Source organism: Pogoniulus pusillus, unplaced genomic scaffold (genome assembly GCF_015220805.1).
Source record: "Pogoniulus pusillus isolate bPogPus1 unplaced genomic scaffold, bPogPus1.pri scaffold_50_arrow_ctg1, whole genome shotgun sequence".
Lineage (NCBI taxonomy): Eukaryota > Metazoa > Chordata > Aves > Piciformes > Lybiidae > Pogoniulus > Pogoniulus pusillus.
The window spans coordinates 455,360-477,830 of NW_026974708.1; the positions used below are offsets into that span (position 1 = coordinate 455,360).

General features: G+C 50.1%; 1 protein-coding gene, 1 long non-coding RNA gene and 1 other non-coding gene across 3 annotated transcripts in view; 1 reads left to right on the forward strand and 2 right to left on the reverse strand.

The window, feature by feature from the left end:
- Window positions 1-3,194, reverse strand: part of LOC135174201 (oocyte zinc finger protein XlCOF26-like) — a 38,318-nt gene extending 35,124 nt beyond the window's left edge. The window contains exon 1 of the mRNA XM_064141434.1: window positions 3,067-3,194. The gene's annotated coding sequence lies outside the window, so the exon portion shown is untranslated. The remainder of the gene's footprint in view (window positions 1-3,066) is intronic.
- Window positions 3,195-3,847: 653 nt separating this feature from the next.
- On the reverse strand, window positions 3,848-4,038 carry LOC135174215 (U2 spliceosomal RNA). The gene has a single exon (XR_010301801.1). It is a non-coding gene; the product is annotated as a U2 spliceosomal RNA (small nuclear RNA).
- Window positions 4,039-5,232: 1,194 nt separating this feature from the next.
- Window positions 5,233-6,199, forward strand: LOC135174212 (uncharacterized). Its single transcript, XR_010301799.1, has 2 exons — window positions 5,233-5,750; window positions 5,839-6,199. It is a non-coding gene; the product is annotated as an uncharacterized LOC135174212 (long non-coding RNA).
- Window positions 6,200-22,471: the final 16,272 nt, after the last annotated feature.

Here is a 22,471-nt window from a genome sequence, read left to right on the forward strand (position 1 = left end):
TGTGCCAGAAGAGATGTAGGCTGGATGTTAGGAGGAAGTTCTTCACAGAGAGTGATTTGGCATTGGAATGGGCTGCCCAAGGGAGGTGGTAGAGTTGCCGACCCTTGAAGTGTTGAAGAAAAGACTGGAAAAGGCACTTAGTGCCACGGTCTGGTTGACTGGACAGGGCTGGGTGCTAGGTTGGACTGGATGATCTTGGAGGTCTCTTACAATCTGGTTGATTCAATGATTCTGTACCACACAGAAGTCCATTGTCTGAGTCCAGGGAGAGTTATGAAATGATTTTATAACTTACTTCCACAGGTTTATGATTTTATGCTTTCTGAAAACAATGAAGTACCTGAGCTCAAAGATGCAGAATGGAAATGGCACCTTGCGTTCCTGACAGATGTAACAGAGCTACTCAACAATTTCCATGTCCAACTTCAAGCTTACCTGTGATGTATTCACACCTGAAAGCATTCCATGTTAAATTAGACCTGCTCATTAACCAAGTAAAGGAGGAAAACTTCTGCCATCTTCCCACAACTCAAAACCTGTCTGCAGAAAAAACAGCAGTTGCATTCCCAAACAAAACATGCATGGATGCACTGAAAATGTTGCAAAAGGAGCTTCAAATTAGGTTTAAAGAGCTTCGTGCCCATGAGCAGGACATGCAGCTCTTCTGGAACCCATTTTCTGCTGACACTGAAACTGTTGATCCGATTTACCAAATGGAATTGGCCAAACTACAGACTTGTGACTCGCTGAAAGGTGCATTCAAATCAAGCAGCCTTACTGATTTCTATGCATCTCAGGAACCATGCACTCAAAATTGCAGCCCTCTGTGGCAGCAGCTATGTCTGTGAGCAGACTTATTCCTGAATGAAGCATCTGAAATCTCCAATCGGATCCGGACTGGCTGATGAACACTTGCATCACTTGCTACCACTAGCAGTGACAGATATGGAACCTAGCACTGACATCTCACTGGCCAGAAGCAGGCCCATAGCTCACACTGCAATGTTATTTGCTTTTGTTGGTTACAACTGTTCTTCATGTTAAATATTGCATTTTTCTTCCTGGTTTTTGTGCACTACTACAGATAAAATATGTGCAGTGTGCACAGCAATTCCTTCTTTTTTTTCCACACTATACTCCAGCCCCCGATGGTGTCTGAGGGACAGCAAACTGGCCCTGTTTAAAAAGTCTGAGTACCCCTGGATTAAGCCCTGGCACTAAGGGCCTCGTGCAGCCTCCTCTGGAACCCCTCCAGGCACGGTGACTCCACCACCTCCCTGGGCAGCCCATTCCAGTGCCAATCACTCTCTCTGCCAACAACTTCTTCCTAAACCCAGCCTAACCCTGCCCTGGCACAGCTTCAGGCTGTGTCTCCTTGCTCTGCCCCTGGCTGCCTGGCAGCAGAGCCCAACCCCACCTGCCTACAGCCTCCCTGCAGGCAGCTGCAGCCAGCAATAAGCTCTGCCCTGACCCTCCTCTGCTGCAGGCTGCACACCCCCAGCTCCCTCAGCCTCTCCTCACAGGGCTGTGCTCCAGGACCCTCCCCAGCCTTGCTGCCGTGCTCTGGGCACCTTCCAGCACCTCAACATCTCTCTTGAATTGAGGGGCCCAGAACTGGACACAGCACTCCAGGTGTGGCAAAGGCAACCTGAAAAGAGGCTGCAGGGACAGCTGGGACCAGAGCTGCCACCCCCCATGGCCACCCCTCACCACAAACACCCTCCAAGAAATCACCCCACAAGCCTTGGGAGTACATGGGAAGCCCAGAGGTCATTTTGGGGATCCAGGGAGATCATCTTGGGGTCCCTGGGAGCAATTCTGAGGTGCCAGGAGGGAAACTAAAGGATCTCAGGAAAGCATTTTGGGGTCCCAAGCTGTTACCTGAGGTTGCTTCAGGACCATTTTAGGATCCAGGCCTCCACTGGGGCATCCTGGAGGAACATTTGGAGTGCCAGGACCCAATCTGCCCCCCCCCCCCGAGCCATTTTGAAGTCCAGTGGAACATTTTGTGGCTCCAGTGGAGCAGTTTTAGGTCTATTTTAGCTCCCACTAATAAAGTGTCCTGGAGTTCAACAGCCCCCATTTGGTGGAAAGGACTCCCCAAAACTGAAAGGGTCTCCCAAAACCAGGGGGTCCTACTCGGGGGGAATCAGGAACCTCCTGTGGAGCAGCATGGGGGAAGGGGGCTGGGGGCAGCCTGCAGTGAGAGGGTCCCCAGACACAGGCAGGGGGCTGGGGGCAGCCTGCAGTGAGAGGGTCCCCAGACACAGGCAGGGGGCTGGGGGCAGCCTGCAGTGAGAGGGTCCCCAGACACAGGCAGGGGGCTGGGGGCACTCGAGGCAGTGCTGGCAGCACAGGGCTGGGCACACCACACCCCCACAGCAAGGCTCTGGCGGGCACAGAGGGCTCTGATGCCACCAGCCCCAGCACAGCCAAACCGCCCCACAGCTGCCACCGGCCCCAGGCGCTCCCAAGCTCGGGCTCGCCACAGCACCCACGCCTGACACCCCCACCAAAGCCACGGACAGGCCTGGGCTCTCCCCCTGTGCCTGGCAGTAAATCGGCACCAGGAGCCCCCCACACGCCCACCCCTCACCGGCCCCACCCGCGCCCACACAGCCGCACACAGCCCTCCCACGGCACCGCACACCCCCACCCTGCACACCTCTGCCGGCCCCACCCGCACCCCACCCGCACAGCTCCCACACCGCCCCCAGCGCCACACACCCACACAGCTCCCCACGGCCTGCCCGCGGCCCCACGCAGCTCCCCACACTCACACCCCCCACACCCGCACACAGCCTCTCACAGCCCCAGCGCTGCCCACTCCCACCCTCACGCCCCTCACCCACACCACAGCCGCACACAGCCTGCCCCACACCCACCCACTGCTGCCGCACAAACCTGCACCCACCCAGCGCACCCACACGCACCCCACGCACCCTCCGCACCCCAACCCCACGCACCTGGCCCCGGAGCCCCACACGCCCCTCCCGGACCCAGCACACGACCCTCGGCCCCCGGGGGCTCCGCTCCCCCTCAGCCCCACCGCTGCCCTCTCCCCACCTGGCACACGCGGGGGGCGCAGAGCGGAGGCCGAGGCAGAGCTCCGCGCACAGGACGGTGCCGAGCGCCGGCCCCGGCAGGCTCCTGCCGGCCTGGGGAGCTCAGAGCCTGCGGCGCAAATCTCTGCTCTGCCGCTGCCGCAGCCACGTGCGCCAGGGGCGGGAGCGGAGCGCGGGCCGGAGCGGAAGTCCCGCCCCCAGCCGGGCAGCCGCAGCCAATCAGCGCCGCACGAGGAGCAGGGCCCCGCCCCGCCATGGCTCCTGCCCGCGGGCAGCAGCAGTGGCCGCGCACACTGCGCCCAGCTCTGCCCTCACCTCTGCGCCGCAGCTGCGCAGCCAGAGGCCGTTTCTGCCCTGCTCCGCTGCTCCGCTCCCCTCGTTCTGCCCTCGCTCAGGTTCCTCTCACCTCTGCTGCTGCTCTGCGCTGCGGGGAGCAGAGGCTGAGCTGCTGTGCGCAGCCTCCCTGCGCCGCCTCTGGCTCGGTGCTTCTCTGCTCTCTGCCTGCCCAAAGCATCGCTGCTCGGAGCGCGCCTTGGGGAGAGGCAACCTGCGAGAGACAGCCTGTGCCGAGCAGGCTCCGCGGGGCTTGGGGCGCTGGCGGAGCTGTCTGAGCCCTGCTGTGCTCTGCGTCCCAGCAGCGACAGTTCCTCTGTGCCTGTGGGGAGCAGCAGAGAGGCCAAGGCCCGAGCGCAGCCCCTGCGCAGGCAGATCCTGCCCCTCACGGGCGGGCCGAGGCGCCTCAGCTGCTTCACGTCTGTCGTTAACCACCAAAGGTCCCCGTGCGGGGGTGCACCGTGCCTGGAGGCACTGCAATACCAGGACGATGCGCGGAGCGGAGGGAGCAAGCTCCGGATCCAACTCCCACGGCCAAAAATCCGTTTAATATAAAGTCCTCTCATCGAGGACGTATCAGATATTAAACTGATAAGAACAGATACTACACTTGATCTTAGCCAAAAGGCCGAGAAGCGATAACCCCAAACCTCCCCACACACCCACCCGTGCTCCGCGGGGCTCCCCTAGCTCACGGACACCTCCCTGCCCACACCAGCTGCCTCCCCGCTCCGCTCCCCGCCCCTCCCGCCCGGTCTCGCTTCTCCGCGCGGACACCCAGCGCCGCTCAAGCCCCCCCGAAGGCTCCCTGAGCCTGTGTCCCGGCAAGCCTCGCGCTCCTCATTACCATGCCCCCGCCCACTCTCTGCATTCGCCCCGCCCCTGTCCTGCCTTCCGGCCAGGGCCATCGTCCGCCTCGCCCCGGGCCTCGCAAGCCCCGCCCCTCTCTCAGCCCACCCTTCCTCATTGGCGGGGCTCGGCGCGGCCTCCTGGCGTCCCATTCGCTGCCTTCTCCCCTCATTAGCATCACTCCGCCCCCTGGCTACCATCGCACTCCCCTCTGGGTCACGTGGGTTGCGCTGGTCACGCCCATCCTGCGGCTTCCGTCGCTGCCTCATTAGTATAATCCCCACCCACCTCCCCGCCACGCCCCCACCCTTGCTCCGCCCCCTGCTCCCCGCCGCTGCTGCCGCCACTGACGACAGGGAAACGGCTCCGGCTGCGCCCTGCTCGGAGCCCTCTGCCTCTGCCTGCCTCGGGGAGGAGAGAATCTGAGCGCACAAAACCAGGCAAGGGGCACGGACAGGGAGGGAGACTTCGGCTCCAGCTGATCTGCGCAAGGAGCCCCACACCGGCAGAGAGTTCTGGGGCAGGGGTGGGCGGGCACAGAGGGCATCGCTCCGCCGACCCTGCACGGCTCTTAAACACCTCCAGGGTCGCTGACTCCACCACCCCCCGGGCAGCTCACTCCAGTGCCTGACCGCTCTCGCTGCGAAAAAATGTCCCCTCATGTCCAGTCCAAACCTACCCAGCGGCAGCCTGAGGCCCTTCCCCCTGGTTCTGTCGCTGCCTGTGAGCAGAGACCAGCAGCAGCCTCCCCGCAGCCTCCTTTCAGGTAGCTGTAAGCAGTGATGAGCTCTCCCCTCAGCCTCCTGTTTCACACTAACCCTCCCCAGCTCCTCCAGACGCTCTTCATCGCAGTTATTGCCCAGGCCCTTCCCAGCTTCCTTGCCCTCCTCTGCACCCACTCCAGCACCTCCACATCTCTCTTGGACTGAGCTGCCCCAAACTGAACACAGCACTCGAGTTGTGGCCTCACCAGAGCCAAGTCCAAGGCAACAATCCCCTCCCTGCTCCTGCTGGACACAGCATTTCTGGCCCCAGCCAGGCTGCTTTTGGCTTTCCTTGCCCTCTGGGCACTGCTGGCTCCTGCTCAGTTGTTTGCCTATTACACCCCCAGGTCCCTTTCTGCAGGCAGCTTTCAGCTTCCCCAAGCCTGTAGTGTTGCTTGGGGTCGTTGTGGCCCGAGTGCAGGACCTGGCATTTGGCCTTATTGAGGCTCATCCCATTGACACTGGCCACGAATCCAACCTAGCCGAGTCCCTCTGCAGAGCCTCCTCAGCCTCCTGCAGATCAACTCCGCCACCTCCCTTGGTGCCATCTGCAGACTTGCTGCTGGTGTAATAGGTAATTGTAATTGTTTAATAAAGAAACATAGAGTATTAAATATGCCTAGCAGCAAACAGCTGTTGCAAATCAGGAAATATGCCTAACTGCAGAGGTCATGCTATATATGTAATGTGCAAAGAATAAGCTAGCTAATTGCTAAAAATTTCAAGGACTAAGCTTTAGGTACATCCTTAATTTTGAGATAAGAGAGAACATGCCACATATGGGACTCGGGACATTAATCAGTCATATTCCAAGGACTAAGCTTTAGGTACATCCTTAATTTTGAGAAAACATGCCACATATGGGATTCGGGATGTTAACCAGCCAAAGGAAACCCATATTTGGAGACGGGTTAACCAGAGGACACCTGAGGAGCACTGCTTACTTCATCCTCAACGACCACCAGAAGGGAAGGAAGACCCTAACCCAAAAGAAGGAACATGCGCAGAAAGGATGGATTTATGTAATTTGCAGGGCGGAACAATGCAGACAACACAGTATAAATATAGGCTAATGAAGAGACTTGTCACAGCAGTTGGCGGAGCGGTGACTCCCCTGTCGTCCAGCGCTGTAACTTTGCTCATACTCTACTTGCCTAACAGAATAAATTTGTAATCTGGACACTTGGATTTTGAGTCATTCTCAATTTATAACAATTGGTGCCGTGACTCGGATCAGGGAAGGCAGTCTCTGACTCTGTGGGAAGGCGCCTCTAGGGCTTAACCCGAGGTCCTGCTAGAAGGAAGAGAATTTGCTTCAACCTGACCGACGAACCTAAAACAGAATATTGAGCAAAGTGGAAAACCGGTCAATCCCATAAATTTTTGTGCACAGAAGTCCGGACGAAGACGCAGGACAAGTGAGTATTCTGCGCAGGGGTCGCAGGGGTACCGTTCAGGCGGGATTGTGTGTTCCCGGAGTACAGCAACTGAGAGGGGGGCCGGTAGCTCGGCACCAACCCAAGCGAAGTGCGGACCCTTTAGTACTGCGGTTCCCATTTCCCACGAGGGACTGGGCCAGGAATAAGGGGAGTGAGTGTGTGTGTGACTGTTGGTACTCCGGAAGATGGCAGCGGGGGGGTGTGCTAGTTAGAAGCAAGCTGGAATGTTTTGGTGAAAGAACTTGATAACAGGCAGTGGAATGAAAACAATTGTGTCTCCTTCTCTCACAGTCACGCTGAGAACTCTGGGAAGAAGAAGTAAACTTTCTCCATTTTGTCTTTCACTTCTGCCTTTGCCTTCAGACCTAGTCACATCTCATTAACCCTGCTCCTACTAACCTTGCTCCCTAACCTCTTGGCCACACCTCTCTTCTTCCTGAGAACTGGGGTAAGGTTGAGAGGGGAGGTGTTGGGGTTGTTTGAAAGCCCCTCCTGGGGACTCAGGTTTCTGGGAGGGGAGTTGTGCTTTTGTATTGTTTATCCTTTTGTATATTTCTGTATATAATTGTATATAACTGTATATATTGTAAATAGCTGCTTGTAAATTCTGCTAGCTGTAAATAAATTGCTTCATCTATATTCCCAGGGTCCGTCTGAGTTAGCTGGGGCAAATACAAAGTGTGGGGGGAGAGTAAGAGCCCAAACCATCACAGGGGGGCAAGTCCTCTGATCCCATGGGCTTGCTGCCCGTTATACCCAAGGGAACCCCCTTATTGGTAATGTTAAATAACTGGAAAAATTACCCTGGGACGAGGGGTAAGACTAAACATCAAATGATATTTTATTGTACAAGGATATGGGGGGGAAAGAGATTAGTAAGAATGTGTTCTGGCCAACTTTTGAGTCCTCAGAGGATTGGGTCAGACAAAAATTGAATATTTGGGTCAATAATAAACGACCCTTTAATCCAGAAGAAAGTCAGTATGCAGGAGTTTGGATAAAAACACCAGGACCAACTGCCTCATTATTCCCCTTAAAGGAAACAGGCAATAAAAAGGAGGAAAAGAAAGAGAAAAGCTCTGGCCCCACATCAACAATTGAATTAACTAAAACTCCTACTCCTCCCAGCCGACGAACTAGAAGCCAGAAAGATGCCTTGCAATACCCTTTAAGGGAAATGCCTATGGGAGGACCTCAACCAACAATAGGGTACATTTCTGTACCTCAGAATTCAGGAGACCTGAGAGATTTTAAGATAAATGAAATGGGTAAACTAATTGAAGACCCATTAGGAGTAGCAGAGAGATTGGATCAATTCCTAGGTCCTAATCTTTATACTTGGGATGAGATGCAGTCTATAATTAGTCAGTTATTTACAACAGAAGAAAAAGACATGATCAGAAGAACTGGTATGAGGATCTGGGATGCCCAACATGCCCAGGGACCTCAAGCAGACACTAAGTGGCCACTACAATGGCCGAATTGGAATAACCAGGATCCATTACATCGGACCCACATGCAAGATTTAAGAACTATTATAATCCAGGGAATTAGGGGAGCTGTGCCGCGGGGCCAAAATATTAATAAAGCATTCAATGAAAGACAGAAGAAAGATGAAAGTCCAACCGAATGGTTGGAAAGATTAAGTAAAGCATTGCAGTTGTATTCAGGAGTGGATCCTGATCATCCAATTGGACAAGCCCTGCTGAAAACTCAGTTCATAGCTAAATCATGGGAGGATATTAGGAGAAAATTGAGAAGTTAGAAGATTGGCAGGATAAAGGTTTAGATGAACTTTTGAGGGAAGCACAGAAAGTGTACGTTAGGAGAGAAGAAGAAAGTGAGAAAAGATGGGTTAAGTTGATGGCAGCTGCAGTCAGAGAAGGAAATAGGGGCAATAAAACCCATGAGCGAAAAACGGTAGGAGCCAGGATGAGAAATTCGGATGAGGAAGTGAAGAGAACCAGTAACTTGTTACTACTGTAACAAGAAAGGGCATATTAAGAGAAACTGCAGAGAAAGGATTAAAGATGAGGAGATACAGAAAATAGAATAGGGGAGTCAGGGGCTCTATCTTTTAGGGGACCAGAGTCATTGGGAGCCCTTGATAAAGATCAAAATAGGTCCTCAAAAGCAAGAATTTACATTCTTAGTAGATACTGGAGCTGAAAAATCAACAATTCAAACCCTCCCCCGGGGATGTGAAATTTCTAATGAAACCGTAAGGGTAATTGGAGCAAAAGGAGAACCCTTTCGGGTTAATAAAATCAAGAATGTGATATTTGAAACAGAAAATAAATTTGGGCTCAGAGATTTGCTTTTAGTCCCTGAAGCAGAATATAATCTACTGGGACGTGACATGATTGTAGAATTGAAACTAGAAATCAAAGTAGAGAAACAGGAGGTTACGGTATTAAATTATCCGTTAACAATTAAAGATGAAGAACAAATAAATTCTGAAGTATGGTATGGTCCAGAAACCATAAGTAGACTGAACATACCTCCACTGAACATACAAATTTCTAACCCTCAAATACCTGTCAGAATCAAACAATATCCCATCCCATTAGAAGGAAGGAAAGGATTAAAACCAGAGGTAGACCAACTTTTAAAACAAGGAATTTTGGAACCTTGCATGTCTCCTTTTAATACACCCATTTTACCAGTAAAGAAACCAAATGGGAAATATAGGTTGGTGCATGATTTAAGAGAAATTAATAAAAGGACAATTACTAGGTTCCCTGTGGTAGCAAATCCATATACACTTTTGAGTAAATTAGGGCCAGATAATTCCTGGTATAGTGTAATTGATTTAAAAGACACCTTTTGGGCATGTCCGATCTCTAAGGAAAGTAGAGATTACTTTGCCTTTGAATGGGAAGACCCAGAAACAAATAGAAAACAACAATTAAGATGGACGGTGCTGCCTCAGGGATTCACAGAGTCACCAAACCTATTCGGCCAAGTGTTAGAGGAACTTCTGTGGGAATTCCAGACACATGATTAAATTTTCTGGCAGAAAGGGGATTAAAGGTCTCAAGGGACAAGGTGCAGTTTGTAGAAGAGAAAGTAAAGTACTTAGGGCATTACATATTTCAAGGAAAAAAGATTTTAGACCCGGAGCGAGTTAAAGGGATCTCCGAGCTTACAATACCAAAGACTAAAAGGCAGATTCGACAACTCTTAGGATTATTAGGATACTGCAGACAGTGGATAGAAAATTATAGTGGTAAAGTTAAATTTTTGTATGAAAAATTAAGTAAGGATAAATTACCTCGCTGGAACACAGAAGAGGAAGATAAGATACGACAGTTAAAAATAGAATTGAGTCAGGCTCCAGTCTTACAATTACCAGACTTAAAGCGGCCGTTTCATCTGTTTGTGAATGTAAGTGAAGGAACGGCTCTAGGGGTATTGACTCAGGAATGGGCTGGACAAAAGAAACCAGTAGCATACCTCTCAAAAGTGTTAGACCCCGTGAGTCAGGGCTGGCCCAGTTGTTTACAAATTATAGTTGCTGCTGCTATTTTACTTGAAGAGACTAACAAAATTACCTTTGGGGGAGAAGTCATTTTATATGCCCCCCATAACATCAGGGGAGTATTACAACAGAAAGCTGAAAAGTGGTTGACAGATAGCAGGCTTCTGAAATATGAAGGAATCTTAATAGAATCCCCCAGGTTAAATCTAAAATCAACTGCTGCTGTTAACCCTGCCGAATTCTTGTATCCAGGAAAAGAAGAAACATTGGTCCATGATTGTTTACAAACTATTGAGCAACAAACTAGGATAAGACCTGACTTAGAAGAAGAAGAACTGGACAAGGGAGAAATTCTTTTTGTGGATGGATCATCCCGGATTGTAGAAGGGAAAAGAATATCAGGATATGCCATTGTCCAGTTGCTTAAAGGAGAATTCAAACTTAAGGAATCGGGACCCTTAAGTGCTAGTTGGTCGGCACAAGCCTGTGAACTATATGCCCTATGGAAAGCCTTAGAACACTTAAAAGGGAAAGAGGGAACCATATATACTGATTCTCAGTATGCCTTTGGAGTAGTACACACGTTTGGAAAAATCTGGGAAGAAAGAGATTTTATAAACTCACAAGGAAAAGGATTGATTCATCAGGAATTAGTTAAGAGAGTTTTGGGAGCATTAAAAGGACCACAGAAAATAGCAATTGTGCATATAAAAGGTCACCAAAGGGGAACTAATTATCAGATTAGAGGAAATAACATGGCTGATATAGAAGCAAAGGAAGCAGCCGGGAATATACATGTTATATTAACAATGGCTGTACAAAATAAGAACTATGGAAAGAGTTTTGATCTAAATGAAAAGGAAAAATTAAAACAAATGGGGGTAGTAGAAAGAGACGGCAAATTTATACTGCCAGACGGGTGGGAAGTTTTACCCAAGGGACTAGCTTTAGATATATTTACTAGAATACATGAGAAGACTCATTGGGGAGCCCAAGCTTTGGTGGACCATTTTGAGCAACAATATATATGTGTAGGAGTCCACAACTTGGCAAAAGGTGTGATACTTTCCTGTGAAACCTGTCTCAAAGTAAAATCATAGCTGTAAACAACAGAAGCCCCTTGGTGGGAGACCCCCTACATACCGACCTTTCTCGAATATACAAACTGATTTTACTGAATTACCTAAAGTTGGAAGATATAAATATTTATTGGTAATAGTGGACCATTTGACAAATTATGTAGAAGCATTTCCAACTGCTAGAGCTACTGCAAATCAGGTAATTAAAATTTTACTTGAAAACATCATACCAAGATATGGGGTACCTCTAATTATTGACTCAGATAGGGGACCTCATTTTATTTCAAAAATAATTCGAGAATTGGTCGAAGTATTAGGGATTAAATGGGACTACCATACTCCTTGGCATCCACAAAGCTCGGGAAAGGTAGAAAGAATGAATACAGAAATTAAAAGTACTTTGACTAAATTGATGGTAGAAACAAAGTTATCATGGGTAAAGTGTTTACCAGCGGCATTGTTGATTTTGAGAACAAGACCAAGGACGGATCTGGGGGTATCATCATTCGAAATGTTATATGGGATGCCTTATAGGATTGAGAATCCTCAGGATAATGTATTAATAAGGGATCAAGAATTACAAGAATATATATCAAAATTGGCTGAACATAGGGAAATGTTGTGGAAAAAGGGATTGATTGTCCAGAGACCACCATTGAATTTGAAAATACATAATATTACACCAGGTGAATGGGTGATGATTAAAACCTGGAAAGAAGAAACTTTGAAACCTAAATGGGAAGGACCTTATCTTGTGTTGCTCACTACAGAAACAGCGGTCTGAACTGCTGAACGTGGATGGACGCATGCCAGCCGAATTAAGGGACCAGTGCCACCACAGTGGAAGATAACCAGTGTTCCTGGAGACACCAGAATAATCTTGAAGAGATATGATTATAGACCCTCTTGAATACGTTTTTGACCCATTTCGTTCGTTTGCCTTTAGGAGTACAAATTACAATAGCGTTTTCAATAGCTGTCTTACTTTCTTTGTTAGTATTTTATTGGTGGAAAATTGTAAAGTGTGGATACGGTGTGTGTTCATGAACCAAGATAATAGTGAAAGGGATTGGGCATTATATGACAGATGTGTTAGATTCACCAAGGACCCCACTACAGTTATATGTAATACAGATGTATTGATCTTTTGTGGAAAACCAGGGTGCATATGCTATCCATTTGTTTGTTTTAAATGCAAAAAAGTGTCGAGAAAAGTGGTGGGCTCATTGTAGAGATGGATTTCCCCCTAGGGGAGTATGTGACATTTGTTATAAGGAAGAAAGAGAAATCACATATCAAACTCTGCAATACCTAGAATCTAGAGATCCCACTTCATTGTGGGACCCACTGCATTGGGTTTACGAAACCTTTGGAGTAAACCCAAACTTTTATTGTTTTAGCCCACGAGAATCTATACCATTTGTGATTGAATTAGTTCAGGTCCAGTGCCGAACGGAAGCTCTAGCCGCTGGATGTACTGAGTATATGGTCAAAGCAAAGGCTTGGCCAGCATACCTCAGACGACTGAATAAAAAGGGTAAAGTGCTCCGAGTGGATGACTCTTGCTGCCAAGAAGATGGAACTCCTCGTGGCTTGCCGCAACCAAGTCGACGAGCGAGGCAGAGGAGGATCCAAGGGGAGATTTGGAATAAAAAGAAAGTTCTGGCAGAACTTCCTAAGGACTGGTAAGCAAAATAACTCAAAAATTAAGAAAGGTTTAATCATTTACTGCGTTTATTCATTCATCTGGATAGCCCCAACAGTGGGAGCAGGAACTGGAATTGCTTCAATAGTGAAAAGTCAGGAAATAAAATCATTACAATTGGCTGTGGATGAGGATCTTAACCGATTAGAAGAGGACATAAAGAAGCTAGCTACCTCAGTAAAATCACTATCCGAAGTGGCATTGCAGAATCGACGAGGGCTGGATTTGGTACTATTAAAAGAAGGTGGCCTGTGTGTAGCCTTAAAGGAGGAATGTTGTTCTTATGTAGACAGAAACGACTAGAGCAACGTAAAAAGGAAAGGGGTGATGGAAAATCATGGCATGAAAATTGGTTCAACACATCTCCATGGATCACAAACATCCTATCCACACTAGCAGGACCAATTATTATAATTATTATGGTACTAGTATTTGGGCCATGTATCCTGAAATATATTACAATCTTAGTTAAAAATCACTTTGATACTGCTAAACTGTTTATCTTAGCTTTGAGCAGAGACACAGGTTATAATACTGTACCCACATCAGAAGAGTCTTACAATGAATCAGAAGCAGGAATGTAAATAGGTTTCTTTAATAAACAAATGAGAAAAATAAAAAGGGGGGATTGTAATAGGTAATTGTAATTGTTTAATCAAGAAACATTTTAATAGAGTATTAAATATGCCTAGCAGCAAACAGCTGTTGCAAATCAGGAAGTATGCCTAACTGCAGAGGTCATGCTATATATGGTAATGTGCAAAGAATAAGCTAGCTAATTGCTAAAAATTTCAAGGACTAAGCTTTAGGTACATCCTTAATTTTGAGAAAACATGCCACATATGGGATTCGGGATGTTAACCAGCCAAAGGAAACCCATATTTGGAGACGGGTTAACCAGAGGACACCTGAGGAGCACTGCTTACTTCATCCTCAACGACCACCAGAAGGGAAGGAAGACCCTAACCCAAAAGAAGGAACATGCGCAGAAAGGATGGATTTATGTAATTTGCAGGGCGGAACAACGCAGACAACACAGTATAAATATAGGCTAATGAAGAGACTTGTCACGGCAGTTGGCGGAGCAGTGACTCCCCTGTCGTCCAGCGCTGTAACTTTGCTCATATTCTACTTGCCTAATTGAATAAATTTGTAATCTGGACACTTTGATTTTGAGTCATTCTCAATTTATAACACTGGCACACTCTGTGTCTGCACCCAGAGCATCAATAAAGATGTCAAACAGAAGTGGTCCCAACGCTGACCCTGGGACACACCACTTGTGCCTGGCTGCAGCTGGATTTAGCTCCACTGACCACCACCCTTGGGGCCCTTTTGCTCAGCAGAGCTTTGCCCAGCAGAGCTGTGCCTGTCCAAGCCATCAGCAGCAGTTTGGCCCCGAGAGCTCTGTGGGGAGCAGTGCCAAAGGCTTTTCCACACTCTGGGTGGGCAATACCCACAGTCTTTCCCTCACCCCACAGTCATCTTCTGCTTGGCCAGGTTGGTCAGGCAGGACCTGCCCTCCACAAACCCCTGCTGCCTGGGCCTGCTCCCCTGGTTGTTCCCTCTGTGGTGTGTAATGGTGCTTGAGGTGCCCTGCTCCATGGCTTCCCTGGCACCCAGGGCACACTCATAGGCTCACAGTTTCCTCCTTTCCTCCAGGCAGTCTCACATTTGCTACCCTCCAGTCCATTGGCGCCTCCCCACGAGCCAGGACTGCAGGTGAATGAGGGAGAGCAGCTTGGCCAGCACAGCTGCCAGCTCCTGCAGCACCCTTGGCTGCAGCCCATCAGGCCCCAGGGACTTGTGTGGGTCTAAGTGGCTTAGCAGATCCCTGACCACTGCCTCATTGTGGTGACCTCGCTCTGATTCCCCTCCCTGACTCCTGGTTCCTGGGGCTGGTGTCCAGGGAGCTGCTGGACCCAGAGCTAAAGGCTGAGGCACAGTAGGCACTGAGCAGCTCAGCCTCCTCCTCCTCCTCAGTCACTGCTGCCCTCTGCACCCAATGCAGGATGGAGACTTCCCAAGTCCTGCTTTGGTTGGAGATGAATTCATAGACACTTTTTTTACAGCTGCTCCTGAGCCTCTCAGACTTCCCTCTGTGAGTGTCCAGTGCAGCCTCCCTGGACTCCTCTAGCCTTCAGGGTGGCCTCCCAAGGGACTTTGTCCATCACTCTCCTGAACAGGCTGAAGTTTGCCCTCTGGAAGCCCAAGATGGCAGCTTCACCTCTCCTTGTTTCCCCAAGGAAAGAGAACTCAACCATCTCAGGATCACTGAGCCCCAGACTCTCTCCAACCATTACATCTCCAAGTTCTTCCCTGTGTCGCTGTTGCATACTGCTGCTGAAGTTGAGGAAAATGGACTTACGGACTCCAATAGGAAGTGTAAATGTAAGCCGTTTAATACACAAATCAGAAGGCTTTTTATACTGTTACAGGATTACATGTTGATTTCTCATTGGTCCATGCTACACATTTTTGTGGTTTAAAGCATAATCATTAGTAGATATAAAAGGTATTTTAATGAGCAGTATATGTTCTCATATATCAGACTCTACATCTTCAGATGTCCAAGTCCTTTGTTCTAAGGTATGTCCATGACTGATTTACTACTTTGTTTTACTTTGCACAGCTGCACGACAAGGACACAGCATCCTCAGGCTAACCTTGGTTTTTTTCACAGAAAGCACGAAGAGGACACAGCATCCTTGGGCTGACCGGTGTTTTACCTGCTGTGCTGAAGTCGCTTACATATTGATTGCAAAGCAACAGGTCCCACAAAAGCACCCACATCCCTGTTCACAAGAAGCAGGTCCAGGAGGGTCCCTGCCCTGCTTGGCTCCCTCAGCAGTTGTGTCAGGAAGTTCTTCTCCACACACTCCAGGATCCTCTGGGACTGTTCTCTCCCTGCACTGTTGTATTTCCAGCAGACACCAGGGCAGTTGAAGTCTCCATGAGAGCAAGAGGCAGCCACCGTGAGACCTCTCAGCTGCTTATAAAAGTGTCATCAACCTCTGCACCCTGCCTGGGGGGCCTAGAACAGATTCCCACCACCACATCACTCTGCCTGCCCTTCCTCCTGATTCCTGCCCACAAGGACTCAACCCTGTCACCACCTTCCTTAATTCCTATAGTTTCCTGTGTCACTCACACCCCCTCCGCTTCCACCGCCACTGCACTCCCTCTGCTTCCACCACCACTCCACCTTCTCTGCTTCCTTGCCTATTGCTTCTGAAAAGTTGGTACCCATCGACTGTAGCACTCCAGCTGTGGGAGTCATCCCACCAGGTTCCCATGATGGCTGCTACATCAGAGCTTTCCTGTATTGCAGTGGCCTCCAGCTCCTCCTGGTCCTTACCCATGCTGCATGCATTGGTGTGTACACAGTTCAGGGATGGAGCTGAGTGCAGTTTTCAACCTTGCAGGGAGGTTGTCTGAGATGCCAATGCACTGCTCAAGTGTTGGGCTACCACACCCAGGGTTCTCAGTGGCAAGGCCATTGTTACAAAGGGGTAGTTGAAATCTGAGTTTGTGGTGAAATGCAATGAGGCCGATACAAAAGTTATTAAATAATTTATTAATATACACAAAATAATTCCCCCAAACTTATTTCCAACTCTCCACACAAGTTCTTGGGTGCTGTTAGTAGAACTGTTTTACAGAATGTCTCTATGCAATGGAATTTTGAAAGGTTTAGAAATGTCTTTGATAGAGTCTGGCAGCTTCATTCACCACTTGTGAGGTTAACCAAATTCCTTTAGCAACTTGAATAAAGAATTCAGAATGCTCACAGGTCCTCATAAATAATGTCTGTGGCCCAAAAGATACACAGGAAAATATTCAACAGAAGTCCTGTGGCGAATTCTAGGTGGGCTGCAAAGTGGAATCGGCTGCTGGCTGAAGCGGCTGAGGCAGCTGAGGTGGCAGGCGGGCAAGCGGCAGGTGAGCGAGGAACGGGCGAGCAGGCAAGCCCCTTACTGACCACCTGTGTCGCGGATGGGTTATTGCCCCTACGCCTGTTGTGGCAGAGGGGAGAAATGAATTAACATTAATTAATATATATATTTATTTTCTTCCAATATTTCAACTCTCACCACCCCCAAGCACTGGACTTTAATATTAAAAGGATTCTCACACGATTATGAAGACATTATGGAATATATATATATATGTTATGACTTATTAATAACCAGCAAACATTTCAAACTATATACAGAGACAGTTTTCCCCGCGGCTTAATGCTGCCTGGGGTCTCATACTATAATCTGCTTTCTGCTCTATGGCAGAGGTAATAGAAATCACAGAGGCATTTCAAGTATTGACTCACAATTCAGATTAATCAGAAATCACCCTCTGGGGCTACGGCACAGCCTATTGCAAGTGTCCAATTCTTCAGGGTCTCTGCCTGTGGACTGAGGCTGGAATCCTCTGGTTTCAGGAAAATGGCAGCCTCTGGCCTTATGCGCCTGGCTGCTGCTGGCTGCTCTCTCCAGGGGCACGCAGGCAGCATCTCCAGGTGCAGAGGCAGGGCTCCGTGCAGTCTGAGCACGGGTCTAATGCTGACTAAAGGCAGGCATAAAGCTGCAAGGAAGTATGCAGGCAGGCAGGCAAGCAATGTGGTGGAGCTGCAAGTAATGTGGGGCAGGCTGCACTGAGCCTGTGCACCCCTATTTATTAAACATGGGCCAAGAGTCAATGGCCTCATTGGCCACTCAAATGACCAATCAGGTTGGCAGTCAGCCAAACCTTACCATACTGGGCAAAACCCACAGGCCTGGGCTCCAAATATGGGAATCACGTGGGCCCAGCACCAGGCAGACACGAGCTGGGCGTGTGGGGACTTACACAATCAGGTGTCCTGGGCAACTGACTTCATGGCCCTGGTCTGTTGTGCCCCTTTGTGCTCGTTTACCCCTGGTGCAGGCAGAGAGACATGTCCAGGCAGAGCAGGCATAAATAAGCCTGCTTTTGGGCCTACAAGCCCTCCACTGCAACCTGTTCACCCCCATTTATAGGATAATGGCCAAGGCTAATGGTCTCATTGGCCACACAATCACCCAATCACCTCTGGCAATCACCCAAATAGACCCAAAACTCAAAGAACCCACAAGCTGTTGTCTTCCAAAAATGGAGGGCACATACACCTTGCACACAACAGGGGTGTGGGCCTTATGAGACCCCTCTCAGGTGACCAGATTAAACCAAACTGGGTTGCCTGGGTTTCTTTTGTCCTGTTTTCCCACCTCTGGCTCCATGCAGACAGGCAGGTAAAAATGTCTGGATATGCTCAAGTCCATTTTGTGCCCTTTAGGACTCTCCACCACAGCCATCTGTGTCCCCATCCCCCACCCAGACTAGCTTAAAGCCTTGTCAGTGAGCCCAGCCAACTCATCTGCAAGGATCCTTCTCCCCTCGTGGGACAGATGAGCTCCATCTGTCACCACTAGACCTGGTGCTGAGAACACCTTCCTGTGGTCAAACCCCCAAAGTTCTGTTGGTGGCACCAACCTCTAAGCCATGCATTCCTCACATGGATTCTTTCCCTTCCTTCAGGATCCCTTCCTGTCACTGGAGGGGCTGAGAACACCTCCTGTGCTCCTGGCCCTCAGCTGATCTCCCCAAAGCCCTGAAGTCTTTGTCAGTTGTTTCTGTACTCCTCTCCACTGCCCCAGCACTCCCAGTCTGTGTGACCAGCAGTGGGCAACTGCCTGATGGCTGCACCAGACTGGGAAGTCTCTTACAAATGCCCCCAAGCCATGCCCTAAGCAAGCAGCAGACCTCCCTGTGGGATGGATCTGACCTGCAAATCAGGCCCTCAGTTCCCCTGAGATGGAAATCTCTTCCCACTGCCACCTTTCTTTTCCTCCTGCTCACACCAGTGCTAAGTGGTGGCACTGGCTGCAGATGCTGGGGAGCTGCGTGCCTGAGTGCTCATCCACAGCCTCATCCCTCTGGCCCTGGCACAGGGGCCTCATACCTGTTGTGTGTGCAGCTGGGAAGGGTGGGGACATTGGGAAGGGACTTGCCTGCCTCTCCTGCCTTGCCAGAGAGGGACCTGCTGCCGTTCCTCCTCTTCTCTTATATCCCTTTCTCTCTCCAGGTGACAAGAAGACATGGCATGCCCTGCCACGGGCTTCAATGCCATGGGCATCAGAAGAAGAGATGGGGAGAAGGCCTGGTACAAGCCAAGCCAAGCCAAGCCGATCCATTTATTGCATTCCAAACATGTTTTTATACCTTTCATCCACAGGCTGCACATTGTATCAACCTGCAATTGGTTACATGTACTCGTGCTAGAAATTACACACTAATTAGCACAGACATTCATCATGTTCTCAGCAACACCTACCCTGTGTAAGCAGTCTGAGTTAGCAGGGACAGGCAAAACACAGGCTCCAGCCTTACCTTTGATTATATTTGTGACACCATTCTCTAAGGTCATTCCAACCCTCCACTTTGTCTGAACTCAGCACTTACTGAGCTCCTGCACTCTCACCTGTCCATGGCTTATGTTCCAGCATTTCCATTTCCAATAGCTGCACCATTCCAACATTTCTATAGAACCACTACATTTAATGTAACTACACCCAACATGGCCCCCAGCAGTGTCTGAGGGACAGCAAACTGGGCCCCTGTTTAAAAAGTTTGAGAACCCCTGCAGCAGAGCCTAGGCCCCATCACAGTGCACACAGGACACCCTGATGCCATCCTATTGGCGTTAACCGGTGGAGCACCTGGGTACAATGACTCTTTGGTCACCAATATGGTTAGGTGATCATAATCCACTTTATTTCCGTGATGCAGAGACTTATATGCGTTCTAGCAAGAGGCTGCTCCACCAAGATTGGTTACATACAGAGGGTACAGGGTTACTTGTAAGGCATGGATAGGTCAGTATACCATAACAATCTGAGGGTCAGCCTCTGGGACTGGCTAAACTCTGTCCACCTACAGCTGCCACTCCACCCCCTGCAGCTGCATGTGGGGGGTGCTACCCTGTGCCTGGTATCTAACTCCCAAGATGGATTCAAGGACACTCCCAGCACGGGTTGCTCATGTTTATCATTTTGTGTCCTCTGCTAGCAAGAATTTCTCCAACACCATCCCAGTTCACTCTGGACTCTCCTCTCTGTGCAAACTGAATCTCTTTGATCCCTCCCAGTAAAGACTGAGCTTTGTCCCAGCACAAAGTAAACCCTCTCCTCTGATCCTCTACCAGAGCAGAAACAGCCTCGTTCCAGCACAAACTGGATCATCTTGCGCGGGGGCGGGAAAGTCAGCGACGACTCCAGGTGAGTTAGCTTGCTTGGCAATCCAAGGCACCGAGAGCATCAGGCTTCAAGTTTCAGAGCATCAGCTTTGGGTTAGTGCGAACCCAGCATGCACTGCAGTGCTGTTAATTAGCGATTGGCACATCTAAGGATTGGAATTTGCGTGCTCCTCCTGCTTGGTGTTTCTGCTGGAGCTAATTTCCCTCCTCCTCTGGACACAGTCCCTCAGAAGCTGTTTACCAGAAGGCTCAAGGACAAACTCCTTTGAGCTTCTTCACATGCACTGCTGCGGCTTAACTGCGTTTCAGTACACTCAGACCTCGCGTCAAAGGCTTGACTGTACAAGCTTCTAGGGACTCCTGTCCCCTCTGTCAGCCAGTTCCCAACACTCTTGCTCTATCCCATGGGATGGGTCCTTTTCCAGTACAAAGTGGATTCCCTGATCCCCTCCCAGTACCTGCTGCATCCCTCTACGTGTAAACTGGACAATCTGATGCCATCTCAGCACAGACTGGGCCACCTCCCAGCACAAACTCAGTGCTCATGGGCTGTGGCAGGAGTGTGGCCACCCAGGCATGGGGATTGTCCTCCCCTGGACTCAACACTGCTGTGTCCACATCTGGATTCTAGGTGTCTGGCTGTGGGGTTCTCCAGTCTGGAGTGGGGTGGGAAGGAACTGGAGAAGCTGCAGAGATCTGCCAGGATGGGGTTGTCACCTCTGTGGAGAGGCTGAGAGACCTGAGCTGCTTCAGCCTGGGGAGTGGAGGCTCAGGGCACTGCAACAGTCATGTGCACATGGCTGAAGCGTGGGGTCAGAGGTGATGAAGCTCTTCTGAGTAGTGGCAAGAGACTAAAATCTCAACAAAGTGCAGCTTGGAAGATTCAATCTGGAGATGAGGACAAAGCAATGTCACTCAGAGGGCAGACCTGATAGGGATGAGGTCACCCAGAGGTGTCAAGGAATGGCCTCTGAGAGCAGAGACACCTCAGTGAAGGTGTGGGAATGTCAGGGTGAGAGCTGGCTGGAGAAGCAAGATGGGAGTCAAGAGCCTGAAGGGAAATAGCTGCAGGCATGGGACAGTGTAGCACAGGCTGCAGCAGGCATGGCCAAGGGCTCTGGCCAGGCTGAAAGCCAAACAGCACCAAGGGATCTCTCCCCTTGGCTCTGGCAGTTGCCTCTGCCACCAAGGCCTGGGAGAAGAAACTTTTCTTGGAGGCTTTCAGGCTCTGCTGTTCCAAGGGCTGTGGTCAGGGCTTGGCCTTTCTGCTCCATAAACCAAGCCCAAGGGTTTCTGCCCTGCACTCTGCCTTTGTCTCCTGCACTCATGGCCTCAATGAGCTGCTCTAAGGAGTGCCTGGGAGGCTTTGTCAGTAACGACCCTCAGTGGGGCCAATCAATGCTTCAAGGCACTTTGGGGTTTGCTTCTGATTTGCACTTCTGGAGAGGCTTGTTCAGGCTCCTGGCAGCACCTGAGGAGCCCCAAACACTCCCTGGGGCTCATTGAAACACTGCTGAGCCACAACTTAGCCTCTGGTGCTTGCCAAGAGCTCTGCAGCTACTTGGAGAGGGTTTTGTTCTGAGAAGCATCTGCTCAAAATGCTTTGCAAGGGAACATTTCGTTACTCTCCAGCAGGAGTTGTCTCTGGGCAAGCAAAGCACAGCAGAGCCTGCCCCAGGCTGCTGCCAAGGAACAGACTCTGCAGCATCTGCTCAGCACAAGCTGTGTCTGACGCAGAGATGCTGCCAGCAGAAGCTTCTGCTGAGGCTCTGCAGTTGCTTTCCTCCTTGCTCCCTCCTCTTGGGGAGGCCACAAAGTGTCACAGAATGTCCTGCCCTGCTCACTGCTCACCCTCACTCCTCACTGCCTCTAGCAGAGGCCAGAGGCACAGGTGAGGGACAGGATCTCCTTTGCCAGGGGCTGGGGGTCAGGGCTTGGCCCTTTGCATTCACGAAACCCCTCCAGGTTTGCTCAGCATCAGAGCCACCTTTAGCTGCTGTCCTGACCTGTCAGCACTGCCTCCAGCTCTCTGCTCTGCCCAGCCCCTGCAGGTGCTTCCGTGCCTCCAGGGATGCTTCCCTTGCATCCACTGTCTCCTTCTGCTCTAAGCAGGCACTGGGGACACCTTTCCAGTGTCCCTCCGTGGGACCCATTAACACTCCAAGAAACTTTAGAGTTTGACTCTGACTTTGAATTCTGGAGACATTTCTTTGACTTAGTCTCTGAGGTTTACCTGGCACCAAAGCCTCCAGAGGGATCCTTATGATGCCTTGGGCTGGTCCTCTGCTGCTGAGCTGGGGCAAGCTCCTGAGCTGGAGGGAGCTGCTGGCAAGCAGGCAGTACTGCAGAGAGCCAGCTCTGCCCAAGAGCAGCTCCTCTGCACAGCACAGCAAGGCTGAGGGCACTGCCAGGGGGTGTCATGGGAGATGAGGAAAGCAGAGAGTTCTCCAGGACTGGGAGGATGACTGAGAGCTGAAAGAAGAGAA